This window comes from Cebus imitator, unplaced genomic scaffold (assembly GCF_001604975.1).
Source record: "Cebus imitator isolate Cc_AM_T3 unplaced genomic scaffold, Cebus_imitator-1.0 Scaffold466, whole genome shotgun sequence".
In the NCBI taxonomy this organism is placed as follows: domain Eukaryota; kingdom Metazoa; phylum Chordata; class Mammalia; order Primates; family Cebidae; genus Cebus; species Cebus imitator.
The window spans coordinates 1,046,252-1,066,996 of NW_016107781.1; positions in this window are offsets into that span (position 1 = coordinate 1,046,252).

The following is a 20,745-nucleotide window of genomic DNA, read 5'->3' on the forward strand; positions in this document are numbered from 1 at the left end:
TTTGCAGTGTAGACCTTTACAAGATGCAGGGACCTGGGGAAGATTTTATGTGACAATTCACAGAAAACACCTAACCTAAACCACCATATGTTCTCTGATTCAGATTGCATGTTCCATGGAAATTTATTTGTCTTGTCTCATAACTGTGCAAGTCTAAATGCTTCACTGAATATCTCTGAGCCTCACATGTATACAGTGGGGTCAAATCTGACTTACTTAGAAGCTTTGTAAAGAGGATTAAATAAAAGTAATAATAATACGGAGTAACCCACATGTGGTAAATGTGTGTTCTCCTCTCTTTAGGTAGGACTCATATTCTTTCTATTTCAATACTTGATATAATTAGTATATTGGAGAAAAAAAAAGCTCAAAAAATATTATGTGTATGCTAAGGATTACTACCACTAAATTAAACTTTGAATTCTGTGAATAGTTAGAGAGAATGAGTAATTAATGTCATGTACTAAATTACCTAGTGCTTTTCAGTTGTATTTATTCATTTATTCAGGGCCCTTAATTTTATGAGCCATTAATTATTTTTAAACATAAGAGACCAATGTACTACTTATCTAGTCTCTTTCTAAGAATTGTTGATCCTAGCAGAGAGAAGGATGTTTTTAAAATGAGCTATAACCAGTGGATATGAATGTAGATTCATAAGCTCTAATATTCCCTCAGTATCTTTTCTTTATCATTTCACAATTATTAGTCCATGTGTTGATGATCAATCCCCTATTTCTGGGTGATTGCCTTATTAATGGCAGAGTGATGAGAAAGGAATTAAATATTTGCACTAGAGGCTATGCTTAATTGAGTTCCTTCTCTGCTTACTGCAAGCTTCGGGTTTTGAAATTAAAGCCAACAAAAATGATGTCATTTAGAAATATGGCTAATATTTGTAGTTGTTTAAATATAATGGAAATCCTACAGAGACTTGGACTTCAAATTTCATGTTCATAGATGCGTTACAATTTTAGAAACAAAGCACAATTTATTTCTAATTTTAAAAAACTTATCCAAATTATGTTGAGTTCATACATTGTCCCAAAATTATGTCAAAAACTGAGGGGTGAAATAAAAAAGAATATAAACCAAACAACAGTTGAACATACCATATTATCTAATTAACTTACACAGCATTTTAAAGAAGGGCCTATCATTTTTCTTATTAGCATAGACTAAACTGAAATACATTAATTCATTCATTCAAGCACAAATACTTATTAGGACTTCTTGTGTGACAGGCAATATACTCTATTCTGAGGATGTGCCTGTAAATAGAACACTTAAGACCTTTATTCTCAATTTAAACCACTATTATTCTAGTGGTTTAAATAGAACATGAAAAATTAAATGCATGAAGGACAGATAACTGTGAATTGCAATAAATGTTGAAAGCTGAAGATAAGCCAAGTATGGGAAGATTCTGGAGAACTCCACAGGGAGAAGCAAGTGCAAAGATCTAGAAAAGGAAGAGAAGAAACAAAGGAGGCAGACATGACTGAAGGAAGCCAAAAATGCAGCACATGAAGGATACATTCAGAGAGGTATAGATAGAGGCCAGACCATGCAAAACTCTGTAGATGATGACAAGGAACTTAGACATTGTTCCAGTGACAATGGGGAGGTCATGAAAGATTTGAAGCAAGGTGGTTATTTAATTCCTTTTAAAATGTTACTTTGGCTATTATTATCTAGAAAATGGACAAGATAGAGCAAGAGTAGAAAGAGGAAAATCAGTTAAGATGCCACTAAGGTGGTCAGGGAGAGAGGTGATGTCAACCTATATTAAGACAGTGATATCAGAGAAGGATTTGAGACACAGTAGCTTCTAGGAACAGGGCTGGGGTTATACTGGATATGGGAGAATGGAGAAAGGAATAAATTATAGATTTTCTCTGAAACACTTGATTAAACAGAATTTCACTTATTGATAAGAAAAACTCTGGACATTAGCGTTTTTTTTGTTTTTTTTTATAGCTATTTCTTTTCTTTTTTGATGAGGCAGAAAGTATTAAGTGTTCCATTTGAACGTATTGTTTGAATGTAAAACAGAAGAAGCTGAATGGACAGTTGACTCTACACATTGGAAACTCAAGATCTTTGTCTTACAGATACCAATTTGGGTAGTCAGTTTATTAGTTCATTTAAAAACATGGGCCAGTGTGAGATCACCTAAGGGGAGAGTTTGTATAAAGAAAGAAAGAGCACCTAAACCTGTGGCAGGGGATTTTTGATAGTTAATTTATGTGTCATTTAGACTGAAATAAGGGACACATAGGTATCTAGTTAGTCACTATTTCTGGGTATGTCTGTGAGGGTGTTTCTGGATGATATTAGTACTTCACTCAGTGGATTCACTAAAGTAGATGGTACTTCCCATTACAGGTGGGCATTGTACAATTTGTTCAGAGCCTGAAAAGAAAGAAGGGAGGATTTGAAGAAACTTTCCCCTCTTTTTCTGCAAACAGTTTGAACTGGATTATCTCATTTCATCTTCTTTTGCACTTTTACTAGGATTTACAACAATGGAATTCCTAATTTTTAAGCCTTTGAATTCAGACTGAATTACACGACTGGCTTTCCGGGATCTACAACCTAAAGACAGCAGATCTTGGGACTTTTCAGCTTCCGTAATTGCATGAGCCAATTCCTCATAATAAATCACACATATAATCTCCTATTTGTTCTATTTCTCAGCATAACTCTGGCTAATACAGGATTAGAGGCTTGGAGAAGGTAAACAATTTGCTCAATATGTCATGTCTAGTAAGTGGCAAACTTAAACCCTGTCTCACTCTAAAGCCCGTGCTTTTATGTTTTATTGCCTATTAGATGACATTTTAAGTGAGCTTTTAAAAATGAATAGACTTTTGATATTCAGGGATGCTGAGAAGGGCACTACAGATTAAGGATACCATAATATTTATGGCACAAAAGCTGAAGAGGGCAGAGAGTGCACAGAGAAATGTGATCTTGTTGTTCAGTATAGCTTCAGCATAAATTTTGGGGAAAAATCTTAGGAAATAAATTCATCCAAAATGCAGGGAAAGAGAAGAAAAACCTACAGGTCTTCTCTTCACTGACTAGGGATTTAATAGAGGTAGATGGAATTCTAACATGTCAATTTCTAAATACAGACCATCATGCTTTTGGATGTTTCACTGTCATTATATATGTGATTGTGTATGAAAGAGGATTACTACTTCTTCTCTGTGACTTCCAAAGACAAGAGACATTTTTTAGAGAGTTAGGTTTACATCCAGTTGATAAAATAATCCTGAAAATGTCTTACCTCTCTAAAAGGAAGTGTTTCAAGAAGGTCTCAGTCACCACACATGTCCAAAAACTCATTGATTCAGCATTCAGGAAGAATGTTCCTTATTTAGCACCATTTTTTCCTTTAAATATTCCAGTAGATCACTACCTCTAATACCAAATAGTCAAACTCTTTTTTTTTTTTTTGCACGTTATTCTTTAGAAGCCTTTATTTTTCCCCATTCCTAATATAGTTTTACATTTATTTTGATTACTGAAATAGGGAGTAGAGAAAGATAGAAGAATAAACTTTTATCTTTTCCTTATTGCTGTGTGTTTACGGCCTCATAGATAAAGATTGCTGAGAGGCAAGTCAGACAGGAGCATAGTGCTTTACAACAGTCCAGAGAAAAATTGGGAAGAAAGGGAAGGAGGGTGTAGAAATAAGAAAAAATTGATGGAGATTTGCATTCACTGCAATTATATGAAATGAATATGCAATCAGTATATCATTTTCATCTATTCTTAATGTTGGGTCAAGAATGTGATATATATAGATGAATATTAATTACAGTCATTGCTATGAATTGTATAATGCCTATTTTGTTATGCAAAAAGATAAAAACAGCTATGTTTATAAAACAGACTGACTTGGTTGAAATTTTTACTTAATTTTATGTAGCTCTGTTATGTCTTTATTATGACAGATTAATGTTAAGGAAAGAACATGAGTTTTGAAGTTAAAACTTTATTTTCTGAGCTTGTATATTTACAAATTATGAGCTATGGGATCCCTGACAAGTAGTGTAATCTTCTGGAGCCTCAGTTTCTGACTTGCAAACTCAGAATTAAATAATGTTGTCTTGTTTCAAGACTTAAAGACCAAGTGAGATGATAAATGTAAATGATCATGGTGCTGAATTAAATGAAAACACTTCCTTTTCATTACAATGAGATTTGGTGAGAGAAAGTACCATTACTGAGGTCTTGGATACTATGTTAATTGCTAGGGTTGTCATAATAACATACCACAGACTGAGTGGCTTAACGAGCAGAATGTTATTTTCTCACAATTCTGGAGGCTAGAATTTTCAAATCAAGGCATCTTTGATTTCTTCTGAGGCCTCTCTTCTTGGCTTTTAGATGGCCATCTTCTCTCTGTGTCTTCACATTGTCGTCCTCAGTGGGTATCTTAATCTCTCCTTCTTGGCAGGGCACCAGTCATCTTGTATTAGGATCCACCCACACAACCTCATTTTACTTTGGTTGCCTCTTTAGTGTCCTTTCTCTAAATACAATCACAATCTGAATTATTGTGGGTTAGTATTTTAACATATGAATTTTAGGAGACACACAGTTCTGCCCATAACAGATGGATTTGGGAGAAATAGGTTTAGAGAATTTTAAGTTCTGGTGTGAGTTTTTGCATCTTTGTTCATGTTTTCAAATTGAAGTGTAGTAAACAAAGAACAAAGCAACCAAATTCAAGCTTTACTAGGAATGCAGTGAAATTCAGCCATGTGAAGTAGAGAGAATATTTGACATTAAAAACAGCATACAGGACTAGTGAAGCGGAACAAAATAGGATGTACATGGGGCGTGTGTGACTATATTTGTGTATGAGTGTATTTTTCTCTATGTTTGTGTGAAGGAGTGAGATTGTGAATGTATATGAATGTGTGATTACTTGTAAGTTTGTGGATGTGCACTGATGAGTACAGGAGGAGAGATAATAGCCTCTGGGAGGAGGAACAATGCTATGAATAAGCACATGCAGTTGAATGGCAGGTGCATAGCATAAGCAGCAGTGGAGAATAATTAAAGCACAGTTATGCTACCATGTGAGGGCATGGGTTCTTACCTCCTTCTTCCTTTTGGAGTTGAGAGGAGGTTTTTCTGGTACAAGTTGAATTGGAGCTAGGTTGAAGTACTGTCTCAGTCTTTTTACATACTATAATAAAGAACTGCTAGTGACTGAGTAATTTATAAAGAAAAGAGGTTTAATTGATTCACAGTTACACATGGCTGGGGAAGCCTCCATACACTTATAGTCATGGCAGAAAGGGGAGCAGGCATGTCTTACGTGGTGGCAGGCAAGAGAGCATGTGTGAAGGAGACACTGTCAAACACTAGTAAAACCATCAGATCTCATGAGAACTCACTATCACAAGAATGGCATGGAGGAAACCACCCCATGACCCAATTACCTCCTACCCAGTCCCTTCCTTGATACATGGGAATTACGGGGATTACAAATCCAGATGAGGTGTGGATGGGGACACAGAGCCCAACCATATCATTCCACCTCAACCCCTCCAGAATATCATGTCCCTTTTATATTTCAAAACCAACCATGTGTTCCCAACTGTCCCACAAAGTCTTAACTCATTCCAGCATTAACCCAAAAATCCAAGTCAAAAGTGTTATATGAGGCAAGCCCAAAGCTCCACCTAGGAGCCTGTAAGATCAAAAGCAAGTTACTTACTTCCAAGATATAATAGGGGTGCAAGCATTGGACAAATACTCTCATTCCAAATGGGATAAATTAGTAAAAACAAAGGAGCTACAGACCCCATTAAAGTCCAAAATCCAGCGGGAATGTCATTAAATCTTAACGTTACAAAATAATGTCCTTTGACTCCATGTCTCACATCTAGGTCATGTTGATGCATGATGTCACTTCCTAAAACCTTGGGCAGCTCAGTCCCTGTAACTTGTAGGGTTCAGCTCCTGCAGCTGCTCTCATGGGCTGGCATTGTGTGCCTGCACACAGTATAAGCTGTTGGTGGATCTAACATTCTGGGATCTAGAGGATGGTGGCCCTCTTTTCACAGCTCCACTATATTTTGCCCCAGGGGGGACTCTCTATGGGGCCTCCAACCCCACATTCTCCTTACACACTGCTCTAGCAGATGTTCTCTATGAGGTCTTCACTCCTGCAACAGACTTCTGCCTGAAAACCCAGGCATTCCCATACACCCTCTGGTGACTTCTGTACAACAGAAGGCTGTACAACCAAGGCTTTTGGCTTGCACCCTCAGAAGCAATGACTTGAGCTGTACTTTGGCCCCTTTTAGCCATGGCTAGAGCAGCTAGGATGCAGGATACCAAGTCCTCAGGCAGCACACAGCAGTAAGGCCCTGGGCCCAGACCACAAAACCATTTTTTCCTTGTAGGTCTCTGGGCCTGTAAAGGGAGGGGCTGCCATGAAGATCTTTGACATATCCTAGAGACATTTTCCCCATTTTCTTGGCAATTAACATTGGACTCCTCATTACCCATGCTAATTTTTGTAGCACGGTTGAATATCTCCCTCAAAAATAGTTTGTTTTGTTTTTTACCACATGGTCAAGTTGCAAATTTTCCAAACTTTTATACTCTGTCACCTCTTGAATGCTTTGCTACTTATAAATTTCTTCTACCAGATACCCTAAATCATCTTTCTCAAGTTCAAATACCACAGATCTCTAGAGCAGGGGCAGAATGCCACCAGTCTCTTTGCTAAAGCATAACGAGAGTGATCTTAACTCAAGTTCCTGGTAAGTTTCTTATCTCCATCTTAGACCACCTCAGCCTGGACTTTATTGTTCAAATCACTATCAGCATTTTAGTCAAATCTATTCAACAAGTCTCTAGGAAGTTCTAAGTTTCCCACATTTTTCTTTCTTCTGAGTCCTCCAAAGTGTTTCCACCCTCTGCCTGTTACTCAGTTCCAAATTGCTTCCACATTTTCAGGTTATCTTTTAACAGTACCCCACTCTACCAATACCAATTTTCTGAATTAGTTCATTGTCACACTGCTACACAGGACTGCCTGAGACTGGGTCATTTGTAAAGAAAGGAGGTTTACTTGACTAATAGTTCTGCATGGCTGGGGAGGCCTCAGGAAACTTACAATTATGGGAATGGGAAGCAGGAATGGAAAGCAGACATGTCTTAGTGGCAGCAGGTGAGAGAAAGCATGCTAATGAGGAAATATAAAACACTTATAAAACCCATCAGTTCTTGTGAGAATGCATCTGCTATTGAGAACAGCATGAAGGAAAGCACTCCCATGATCCACTCAGCTCCCACCAGGTCCCTCCCTGAACATGTGGGAATTATGAGGATTGCAATTTGAGACATTTGTATGGGGACACAGAGCCAAACCATATCAACACCTACATCCAGTGCCATGATATATAATTGACACAAGCTTGCCAACCAAATGAGCACCTGGAAAGGGGGGAATGAGGAATAAAATTCAGCCTACAGCCTGCCTGCCAAGCCATGAACCCATCATGGAACTATCTCCTCCTGAGGAAAGGAATGCTTTGTTTTGCTCTGAATTTTTATCTCTTATTTGAATAAAGATGCTACATAGGTACCTCGTGGCCCAGAATACCCCAGTACCTCTGGCCTAAGTGTCATTTACAGAATCTGTTAGGGAAGACTCAATAAGGCAAGAACATATCTCTAGAATAGCCAGTACTCTGTCTCTTATTTTATACACAGTGAAGCAAAAGTATTGACTCACAATTAAAAGAAAAACAATAAGCTAAGAGAAAATAATGTCCTGCAAAGGTAGACTGTAAAAGAGAATATTGGTTAATTCCTCCCAACGGTTCTGTGTTATTTTTTGACAGGAAACACTACTCTTATAATCACAGAAATGTGAATAATGTAGCTTCTCTATACATGCACATGTATGATAAGTTTTGACTACTTTCTTAAAATATATCCCAGATTTCACATCCTGCTCTTATCTCTGTCCTATGTTTATTTGCTAATATATTCAGGCTTAATGTTTTGGCAAGGTAACAATGCACATCTCAAAGTGGGTCAGCTGTATCTTCCTTATCAAAATACAGCTGATATTAGTTATCAGGTCCACAAACTTTGTGGGCATCCTGAGACCAGGGTTATGGAACCAAACTTCTGGACAATCTTGAGAGACATCAAGACCTACTGGAACTAAAACCTTATGATCCCTAGCCTGGCCTTTGAAAGCAGCATTTTATCACTGCCAACTTGAATCACTCCTCTGATCTGCATTTTTCATTTAGAAAAAAAAGAGACTATAATATGCAAATAGCCTACTCTTGCAGATGTATAGAAATACATGGTACGAAATAAACCAACAAATGTATGCGAATGAATAAATAACAGGTAATATGCATGTTGTTAAAATGTATTGAGATGGTATTATTTCTCACTACGTTTTAATACATTAGAAAGTATTAAATCTTGAAATGATAAAAGGACTTAACATTATTATAATATATACATGCACATACAATACCTAATATAATACAGCAATATTATGTTACAGATGAAGCAATTGAGATTAAAGAAAATTGTTTTTGTTTTTGTTTGCTTTTCTGTTTACCTGAAGTGTGCTTTTTGAAAACAAATTAGAAATTTTAACCAGATCTTTCTTTCGCCATGTCCAGGGGACATCTATTATTTTTTCCAACAAATACGTGTAAGGGAAACCCACCATCTGCAAATGTATGTACTAGAAGTTGCAAGAAAAAGTAACAGTATTGCCCAGAAAAAATATGCCTGTGATTATTTTGGGTAACAAGATTGGGAGACAGGGATCATGGCAGAGCCATGGTGGAAGGCAGCTGGAACAATGAGCCCAGTGTATCTCTTTGATATTTTATGCCTGGTATTTCCCCACATAACCCTTAGAGGAGGATGGATCTGCAAAGACTCCAGGTTTACAATAAAAATAATGTACATTAATAATTTATGGCTAGGGAAGAGTGTGAAGTTTACAAATCACATGTGATGTGCAAATTTTATTTTATTAGAAAAAAGTTTAGATATCAAAAAGAAATGTGGTTAGAAGCAATATTCAAGAAGCACTAGAATGCTGGGTTAAAGATTTGAGGATTTTTTTTTTCTAAAAAATAAAAGTAGATAGAAATATTTTGTCATTCGTTAATACATGGAACCTACCAGTTTCTGAGATTTCTCACACGTCTTGCTTATCCACAGATCTGGCCCCATTTGACAACAACCCATCATTTTAGTTTTGTTTCAGACTCTGATACTCACCAATAGATTAGGGAGATTTAAGGAGCAGTGGTTCAATCACTAAGGAGATTCAGCACCAAAGCAGTGCATTTTCTTGTTCTGGCTTTTGGCATTAGCTCCAATAATTTGATTCAGGACTCATTCCTATTACGAAATCTTCCCATTCACATATCCACTTCAGGAGCTGGGTGTGTATTTGAGCTTGAATCAGTACCCAGTATATCAGCAAAGTAAAGGAGGCCTTTATTATTTGAGTATGAATGGGGAAAATTCAGATCCCCATGACAGCAGGATTGTATTTGAATCCCCGAGCACATACCAAAGAACAACTAAACATATCTTAAATATTGACCAAATGCTAAATTATATTCTCAGAAGCAAGCTAATGCTTTCAGGCTAAATCCAGCCCCGTGCTTATTTTCATAAATAAATGTCACTGAAACAAATTCATGCTTCTTTATTTACTTATTTCCTGTGTCTGTTTTGCTCTGCAACAGCAGAGTTGAGTGGTAACTAAAGAGACAACATCACCTGTTAAACCGAAAATATTCATTATCTAGCTCCTTATGGGATGTCTGCCTATTGTTATTCTAAGTTATGTACCTAGGTTAATTTTATTTAATATTCACAATTTCATGATGTACAATATTTCCACATATGAGTTAATGGGGTAAAGCTGTGACAAAGCCAAAGATTACAAAGCAAAGAATCAGAAGAGCTTGGAGTTGAACTTAGCCCATTCACTCTGAAGTCTATGCATTAAAAAATTATAGTTATATATTTTTACATGTAAAATAACTTTATTTAGATATAATTTAGATAACATACAATTCATCCACTTAAATTATACTATTCTGTTATGTTTAGAATAGTCACAAAGTTGTGCAAACATTATAACAATTTTAAAGCAGGTGCAAAACCCAAAAAGAAATGTCACACTCATTAGCAGGATATATATTTTCTTTATATCTTCCCCAACACTTCTTAGTATCTCTTTTTAAAATAATTATCCCAGTGAATGTAAAATTGTTGTTTTGATTTGTTTTTGCTTAAGGACTAATGATTTTGAGTATTTTTGCAGGTGCTGTCTAGACATTTGTGTATCTTCTTCGATGAAATGTCAATTGAGAATAGCTGTTCATTATTATTTGGATTATTTGTTTATTATTGACACACAAAAGTTCTTTGCATACTCTACAAGTAAATTCTTCACTGTGCGGGTTGATATATTTTTAGAAATGCAAAGCTATTTAATTTTGATTATGTCCCAGTTACTCTTTTTTTGTCACTTTTGCTGTTAATTGTTATATCTAAGACAGTCTTCCAGAAATGTTATAGCTTTGCTTCTGATATTTAGGTTTATGACCAATTTTGCATTAATTTTTGTATAAGGTGTGAGGAAGGGGTCCAGCTTCACTCTTGCATGGGAATATTCAATTGTTCCAGCATCATTTGTTCAAAATATTATTCTTCCTCATTGAATTGTGTTCTCGTGCATTTTAAAATATACAATTTTATTTCTGGACTCTTGATTCTATGTCTCCAGTCTGTGTATCTATTTAATCAATAACACAGTCTTGGTTAACATAGCTTTATAGTAAAGTTTTAAACAAAAATTGTGAGTCATCCAACCTTGCTCTTTTTAAAAATTGTTTTCACTATTTTGAGTCCTTTGATTTGTATATCAACTTCACAATGTTTATTGATTTTGGCAAAATAGCCTACTGGAATTGGTAAATATTGTGTTAAATATATAGATTACTTTGAGGAATATTACCATCTTAACAATATGCATTCACTGTTCTATAAAAGTAGTATGTCTTTTCATTTCTCCAGCTATCCTTTAATTTTTTTAAGTATATTTTGTAGCTTTTGGTGTACAAGCCTTAAACTTTAAAAATTTTTTTTTTTAACTTTATTCTTTTCTGTACTGGCTTAAATTTTGTAATTTTATTTTTGTTCTTTGCAAGTGTAGAAAATACAATTTATTTTTGTTGGTTGATAATTTTATTAGTCTGTTCTCGTGCTACTATGAAGATATTCCAAGTGGGTAATTTATAAAGAAAAAGGGTTTAATTGACTCAGTTCCTTATGGATGGTGAGGCGTTAGGGATCTTATAATTACACTTGAAGGCACCTCTTCACGGGGTGGGAGGAGACAGAATGAGTGCTACGCAAAGGGGAAAAGCCTCTTATAAAACCATCAGATCTTTTGAGAACTCTCTCTGTTACTATCACAAAAACAGCATGAGGGTAACCACCCTCATGATTCGATTACCTCACGCTGGGTCCCTCCCAGGACGTGAGGGCATTATAAGAACTACAATTCAGGATGATATCTGGGTGAAGACACAGCCAAACTATGTCAATATTATAGCCTGAAACCTTGTTGAACTTGTTTATTAGTTGTAAGAGCTTTTAGTGGATTTCTTAGAATTCTCTATAAGCAAGATTTTGTCATATGAGACTAGACATAGCTTTATTTCTGATTTTTTATACTGGATACTTTGTTATATGTCACTTTTACTTTTGTGTAATTGCATGGCTAGACTCTTAAGCACAAAGTTTAATAAAAGTGATAATAATAAGCATTCTTCATAATCTCTGATCTTAAGATGAAGCTATTTTTCAGCAGCTGCCATGATAACTCTCTCTCCCTCTCTCTCTATATATATGTATACATATATATATATATATATATCTTTTATGATAATGAGAAAGTTTCCTTGTAATTTTAATATTTTGAGTGTTTTTATTATAAAACCATGTTAAATTTTGTTGAAAGCTTTTAAAAATTATTTTAGATTATCATGAGGTTTTTGCCTTTTATTGTATTGATATATTGTATTACACGAATTTATTTTGGATGTTAAGCCGACACTGAATTTTTGGGATACATCTCATTTGATTATAGCGAATACTTGTTTTAATAGGCTACTGGATTAAATTTGCTGGTATTTTAAAAATTATTTTTGTGCCTATATTCCTAAGATACATTATTCTGTAGTTTTCTTTTTTGTAATATCTTAGTCTTGTTTTAGTATTAGGGGTAATACTGACTTTATAGGTTCAGTTGGGAAGTGTTCCCTCATCTATCATTCTTGGAAGAGTTTGTGAAGAGTTGATATTAAGTCTTGTCTATATATTCAATAGAATTCACTGGTAAATCAATGTGGGTCTGAGTTTGACTTTGTGAAGTTTTCTAATTACAACTGCCATCTTATTTCGTGTAAGTTCATACAGATTTTCGATTTCTTCTTGAATCAGTTTCAGTAATTTGTCTGTCTAGGAAATTTTCCATTTCAAGTGTATTATTTAGTTTTGGCATAGTATTTTTTGATAATCTTGCTTTTTAGAATTTATTTAAGGCCAATAGTCATGACCATTCTTTCGATCTTGATTCTGGTCATTTCCGTTTTCACTCTTTTTTGCTTGGTCAGTCTAACTAAGAGTTTGTCAACTTTGTTGATGCTTACATAAAAAACAATCCTTTCCTCTTGTTGTTTTCCTTTATTAACTATTTTTTAAATTAATGGCCACTCTAATCTTTATTAGGGTAAATGTTCCTCATGCTTTAAGTTTCCTTTGTGCTTCTTTCTCCATTGTCTTAAGATGGAAGATTAGGTCATTAATATAAGATCATTCTTTAAAAATATAAGCAGTTACAATCATAGATTTTCCTCTGATAAATGATTTAATATCATTCTGTTGATTACAGCACAATGTGTTTCATTTTCATTCATTTCAAAGTATTTTTATTTTATTTTATTTATTTATTTATTTTGAGACACAGTCTTGCTTTGTCACCAGGCTGGAGTGCAGTGGCTTGACCTCAGCTAACTGCAGTCTCCACATCCTGGGTTCAAATGATTCTCCTGCCACAGCCTCCCGAGTTGCTGGAACTAGAGGCACCCATCACCACGTCCGGCTAAATTTTGTATTTTTAGGAGAGATGGAATTTACCATGTTGACCAGGATGGTCTCCATTTCCTGACCTCCTGATCCCCCTTCCTCAGCCTCCCAAAATGCTGGGATTACAGGCGTGAACCACCACAAACGTCCATACTTTTTATATTCTTGTGGGTTTTTTCATCCATTCGTTACGTAGGAATGTGTGGTTTAATTTTCACCTACTTTTCAATTTCTCAATTTTTTTTGTCATTGATTTATAATTTTATGCCATTGTGGTTGCAAGTCGTCCTTTTCATGATTTTAATTATTTTAAATTACTGAGGCTTGTTTTATGACTTAGGATATGGTCTATTCTGGAGACTGTTCTATGTGTATTTGAAAAGAGTGTGTATTATGCTAGTGTTAAGTAGAGAATTCTGTAGATGTCTGTTAGGTCTAGTTATATTGTTCAATACTTTGTTCAATATTGTTCAAGTTTTCTATTCGTTATTAAAAATTATGTATTAAAATTTCCAACTTTTATCATAGACCTATTTTTACCTTAAATTCTTTAAATAATTGTTTATAATTGTGACATCTTTTTGATAGATTGCTGATTTTATCATTGTAACATGTCTCTTTTCATCTCTAGTAACATCTTTTGTTTTAAAGTCTAGTCTGGTGCTAGTAGAGCCACTCCAGATTTCTTAAGGTTGCTATTTGCATATATATCTTTTTTCATTCTTTACTTTCAAACTCTTTGTATCTTTGAATCTAAAGTGTGACTCCTGTAATAATTGGTTATTATTCTTTTTTAATCCAATCTGACAGTCTTTGTCCTTTGATCCTATTATTTAAAGCATTTGCATTTACTATTATTATTGTTGTATTTGGATTTATGTCTTCATGTCACTTCTGTGTTCTACATGTCACATGCTTTCTTTGTTCCTCTATTCTTCTTTTATTGCTTTCATTTGCACATGTTAAGATTTTCTAGTGTAACATTTTAATATCTTTAATGATTCATTCAGTATACTTTTGAACTATTTATTAAGTTCTACATTAGATTTATACTAATTTGGAGTCAGTAAGATATAAAAACATAAATGCTATACATTTATATTTCCTTTTTCTTTGTCTTGTGCCAATGTTTTAGTTCACATTTTATCCTCATAGAGCATATATTTTGCATGTTATATTAATAATTGTATGTTGTTATAATTATAAATTTTATATAGTTTTATATCTTTTAAAAAATTTGTGAGAAGAAAGAAAATCAAGTATATGTTATAGACAGTTTATTATGGATCATTTTTTGGCTCCCTTGATTTGATCTGTGGATTCAAGCTACCCTCAGGTGTTATTTTCTTCCTTCAATACAGCTATGCTCCCCTTCAACTCTGTGTGATATTTATGTCATACATACATTACATTTCTATATGTTACAGATTCAACTATAAAATATATACATATTGTTTTCCATATTTACATTTCTAATCAGTTAAAATAATAAATGAAAAGAAATATCAATTTAAAACGTCTTCTGTAATTACATAATTACATTTATTGTATTCTTTCTTTATGTGATTCAAATTATAGCTGACATAACCTGCTTTCAGTCCGAAGAGTTTCCTTTAGTATTTCCTCTAAGGCAGGTCTGTTAGCTGCAAATTATCAATCCTGGTCATCTGTTTATTTTGCTTTCATTTTTAGTAATAATTTCCCTGGACATGTGATTTTCCCTGGACATTTGTTTTCTCTCTTTCAGCACTTGGTACATGTTGTTCTCCTGGCTTCCTGGCATCCATTGCTTCTGATGAGAATTCAGCTCTTATACTTACTGAGGTTTCTTGTACCTCATTTAAGACTTGTATGTGTTAAATCATTTTTCTCTTGATGATTTTAAGACTTTTGTTTTGGCTTTCAAATTTTTGACAATGCTATGCTTGACTGTGGATCTTTTCCTTTTAATTTATTTTGGAGTTTCTTGAACTTCTTAGATATATACATTAATCTTGTTCATCAAATATTGGAAGTTTTTAATTATTACTTTGTTAAAGATTTTTATATTCCCTTCTGCGGTCTCTTTTCCTTCTAATACCCTTATTACATGTATGTTCATCTGAGTCTCTTTTCCCTGTTTTCTTCATTATTTTTTTTATTCTTCAAAATGCATAATCTCTGTAGGTCTACCTTCAAGCTTTCTGATGCTTTTTTTTCTCCCAATTCAAGTCTATTTTTCATCCCATTCTATTGAAAACTAGGCTAAAAAATACTATTATATTTTTATATTGGTTATTGCAGTTTCCAATAATAGAATTTCCATTTGGTTTTCATTTATAATTTATTCATCTTTGATATTTACACTTAATAAAACAATATTTTCACACCTTTCTTTTTAAATCATGGGGTTTTTTTGTTGTTGTTTTGTTGTTGTTGTTGTTGTTGTTTAGTTGTTTGTATTTATAATGGCTTCCTTGAAGTTTTTGTTAAGTTGGCTATCTGGGCACCCTCACCAACAATTTATATTTTCTCCTTTATTTTGTGGATGGATCAAAATTTCCTGTTTTTTTTGCATGTCTCATACCTCTTTGTGTTGGAAATTGAACATTTTAGGCAATATCGTATTCCAGCTTTTGATACTTGCCTATGCCCTTTCCTGAGTGTGCTCTATTTTGTTTGTGTTTTTGTTTTGTTTATTACTTTCTTATTGGTTTCTTAACTTGGATGTAGTATTTTTGTGAAGTGTCTATCCTTTGCAGTGTAAGACCTATGTCACTTTTTAGAGAATGGAGCTTTGGACATGTGTGGTCATTCTGAGATGACAATGACTTTTAGCAGGAGTTATTTCACTCTCTTTTTCTGTAATCTCTCTGTTATGCTGTTTGCCTCTGTTGATATCACACCCTACCCATTAGGTTCCACTAATTGCTGGTTGTTTGCTTTATTCTTTCTGACAATGTCCTGAGGCATAAATTCTCCACAGTCTGATCCAATTAATCTCAGGCCCTTTGCATAATTAGTTCCTGAAGTCTGTATTTGAAGTTTGTTCTGACACCAGCATAGCTCTTCATAGCCATATCTTTCCCCAGTTATCTCCTGTAAAGCAGAAACCCTAAGGTTTAGCTTGTTCTCATAGATCTATTATTCTTCTCTTAATTCTTTAGCACTTAATTCTCTTTGCATTTAAGAGTGTGTTTAGGCTTGAAATTCTCCACACTCTTGCAAATAAAGGCAATTCCCTTGTTAAAAGCTTTGGAAATCTCTGTTCTTATGGCTTGATTTCTCTACCCTGGGCAAAATCTCTGAGCCATTGCTGGTGGTAGGGAAAGTAATGAGCTTTTCTTAGAGTGACACTTACGTTTGATGAGCATAATGCTGGATAGTGATATTAGCCTCTGTTCTTTTCACTTTGTCACTGCTGGTGCGGAACTGCTTGCTGCCACATGAATAAGCTATGTTGAGGCTGATTGGATCATCAGTATCCTCAGTTTGTTGCCTGTGGGGTAGAGCCTCCTACCTGAGAAAAGGGATTGTGTACTAGAAGGCAGCTCCTATCCTCTCAGTTGCACCTACCTGGAATTTAGCTTTTGTAACATGGGTTAGGGAGGGATGAGAATCATGGGCACACAGCTCCTCCCAGTGAGATAGTATAGCTTTTAACTGGGGTCCGGAGGAGAGGGAGCCCCATCTTCCCAACAACATCTGCCAAGAGTGGAACTTCTATTACACTGAACTGGGGGAACTGGGGAGAAAAGGAGCAGATAGTCTCTTAAGTGCTATAGATTCTTGCGGCTCTTACTGATATTTAGTAGATTTTAAAAAAAACTTAATTTTTCTTTGATCTTAAGATAATTTCTAGACATTCTAAGTAGTTTATTTTATTTTTTGAAGGAATTTTTTCTAGTTATGGTTGTTGCATTGGTAAGTTCCTTATGTCATAATTCCACGAAAATAAGAACTGGGAGCCTATGCTTTTAAACCATGTGTTAAACAGCCCAAATCTCACTGAAGGCATGACTGCTGACAAAGCATGCACGAACAAATGCTGTGAGGGATCCTGTATCTGAAATACACATTGAAGAAATTTTAAGTTGTGATGGCAATGGGAACTTGAAACATCTTTAAATGTAGAGCTTGCTGACCTTAACCATTTTCAGTATGTATGTGGCACGGACGACACTCTGAGCTGAACAACTGTTGCACATTCAGACACTTCACAATATTTCTAGAGTAGAATCACTTTACATGGAGGAACAAAGAGACTTAGGTGGAAAAAATCCTTCTTAAAAAGAAGTGAGACATCCAACAAAGATTATTGGAATTCTGTACATGAAGAGTAACTTTATGGTACAATCCACATCAGAAAAATTTTAAGAGAGTATTATTAACAATCAAGAGAACGTTATTAGGAATTAAGCCAGGCAATATTCATAAGCCTTTACTGTTCTCACTTAACAGAATGTATAACCACCCACTTGTGTGGCAGTTCTCATACTAAGCACCTTACATATAGAATAGTGGGATGCCATCAAGACAAGTTCATATAGATCTTACAGCAGAGTGGAGAAGATGTTAATAAATTATTTATGTAAAAATAAAATTGTTAACTCTGATGAGATTATGAAAGAAAGTGATGAAGAGATCTGAGAATAATTTGCTGGGAAAATCAAATATAGGCTTGGGATTCAGAGAAAGTTTTCTTTAGGGAATTTGAACAATTAGAATATATATTATATATAAAATATTATATATAATATATATTATATATTATATATAAAACATAATATATATAATATATATAATATATTATATATATAATATATTATATATATATTTTATATATTATATATATAATATATTTTATATATTATATATATAATATATTTTATATATTTTATATATAATATATATTTTATATATTATATATATATTATATATATATTTTATATATTTTATATATTATATATATAATATAATATATATAGTATATATATTATATTTTAGAGGTATAAATATATGTATTATATTTATTTTTTCTTTCTTTATTTTTTTTTTGCTATAAAAATGTTTTATTAGGCCAAACTACTTACTATGAAAGTGCTTTAAAATGCAGTAGGAGGAGATGTAAAGACTCAAAGAAGTGTGTAGTGACAATGGCTATCAGAACACACTAAAGAATCCACACTGCTTCCCCCTTTACCTAGAAAAGGAAGCTTCTAGGCTACCTCCTCCTTCGCAGCACACTCCTCAAACTCCTCCTCCTCAGCTGTGGCGTCTTGGTATTGCTGGTATTCTGACACCAGGTCATTAAGGTTGCTCTCGGCCTTGGTGAACTTCATCTCATCCATGCCCTCGCCCGTGCACCAGTGCAGGAAGGCCTTGTGCCTGAACATAGCTGTAAACTGTTCGGAGACACGTTTGAAGAGCTCTTGGATCCCTGTGTTGTTACCAGTGAAGGTGGCCGACATTTTTAGCCCCCGGGGTGGGATGTCACAGACGGTTGTTTTCACGTTGTGAGGGAGCCATTCAGCAAAGTAGCTGCTGTTCTTATTTTGAATGTTGAACATTTGCTCATCCACCTCCCTCATGGACATGCAACCTCTAAAAATGCGGTATATTATATACATATATATATTATATATATCATATATATATAATATATACACATATATATTATATATATACACACACATATACACACATATATTGTCTATATATTATATATATACACACAAATATATATACACATATATATTATATATATACACATATATAATATATATGTGTATATATATTTGTGTGTATATATATAATAACACACATATACACACATAGATATAATATATATAATTTATATATATATATTATACACACACACACACACACACACAATAAATAGGCATCAATTAGATTAACAATAACAATGAAGAGAGCACCAAGCAACAGAAGGAGCAGGTGCAAAGTGGTAAGGTCCCCAGGTAGAAGAAACTTCATAGACTTAGAAAGGAAGAATGGTACCAAATGAGAACAAAGAAAAAGTCAGCAACCAATTATGAAAGCTCTTTTATGCTATGGTAGTCCTTTGAGAAATCACCGAAGTGTTTTATTTACATTTGTGTGTGTATGTGTGTGTGATAACATGTGAGATTGTTGTGTATGTATATGAGTATGCATGTGCATGTGGTATGTGTGTGTGTGTGTTGAATATTCCTCCTTAATTTAGGGAATAAAAAGATCTTGAAGCAATACTCTTCAGATTGGAGTCTGTAACAATAAAATGGAGTGTTTAAAATATTATTTACCATCACCTGTTTTATATCCAATTACATAGACCACAAAGCATTGGTGCCATGAACTCAAAATGTCTTGCAGAATTCTAATGATAGGTTTGCCTTGTGACTTTGTTAAAGCATCTACTCAAATTGAAGGAGAAGGGGATGGAAAGTAACCTGATCCCCTTCCACTTCTTCAAATTATTATCATTGTGCAAACCTGTGATCCTGTTAATGACATTGTGATTTACATAAATTATTTTCTAGAAAGGTTTTTTGTCCTTGGCACCCCACCCTATATAATCTGTGGGTATGTCTGGACATGTAAGAAATGGAAGGAATTTAAGATAGAGTTTTCCTTACAGACTTTCATTTCACAGAGTTTTACTTAACTATACCTAGTTTTACCTAAGAGCACTCTGGTCTTTGTGGAAGGCAGTAGAAAAGAAGAATGACTGGGACAAGGAGTCCCAGAAATATAGCAGCTATCTTACATAATCTTAGAAGAAACCATATACATTCTAGCATGTGGGTTGAATTCAGCTCCAGTCCATTTTTCTTATTTACTTGAGTTGGCAGGGAGGCCAGGCCAATACTTACTATGGACAATTACCAGAGCCCAAGATTCTAACATCTCTAGGTAGAAAAAACTACCTTTCCACCATAGGAGAGGAATGGAAATAAATATTTGTTAAAGAATAACCCGAATTTTCATCTAGCCTGAGTCAGATAATTCCTTATGAGGTCTTTTCAAACACAGAGCAAGCACAGATGGTGACCATGTTGGAAATTTTTCTCTCTAGCAGACAATGTGCCTTTGTCCTCATAATAACCTGACCCAAATTCCCCAAATTGAAATTTAAGAGGCAACTTGAAAAATCCATCTTTGAAAATCCAAAATGAAAGATAATAAGATATTGGCACTGCCTTTAAAAACTATTAATATCATTTTTGAATTTTTCACAGCCCATGCAATAATATCCTGAATTTTTTCCAGGTACTTAAAATTGTCACGTTATTTTACAATCTACAGATTTGCTTATAATGTGTCTTTTACCTATAACACAATCCCTGCCCCCACCTTTGACATCTAGAGCAATGCATTCTTATCTTTCAAGACTGAGATCCATAGACTCTTTTCCTGGAACATAACCACTGTTTGGAATTTAGTGAGTGGCTAACAGTATTTTTGTTGAATAAATACTATCTAAATAAATAAATAAATATCTAAACCTATTGTTTTACAATAAATTGAGACCCAAGGAAAAAAGTGACTTATCCCAAGTCACACAGACTG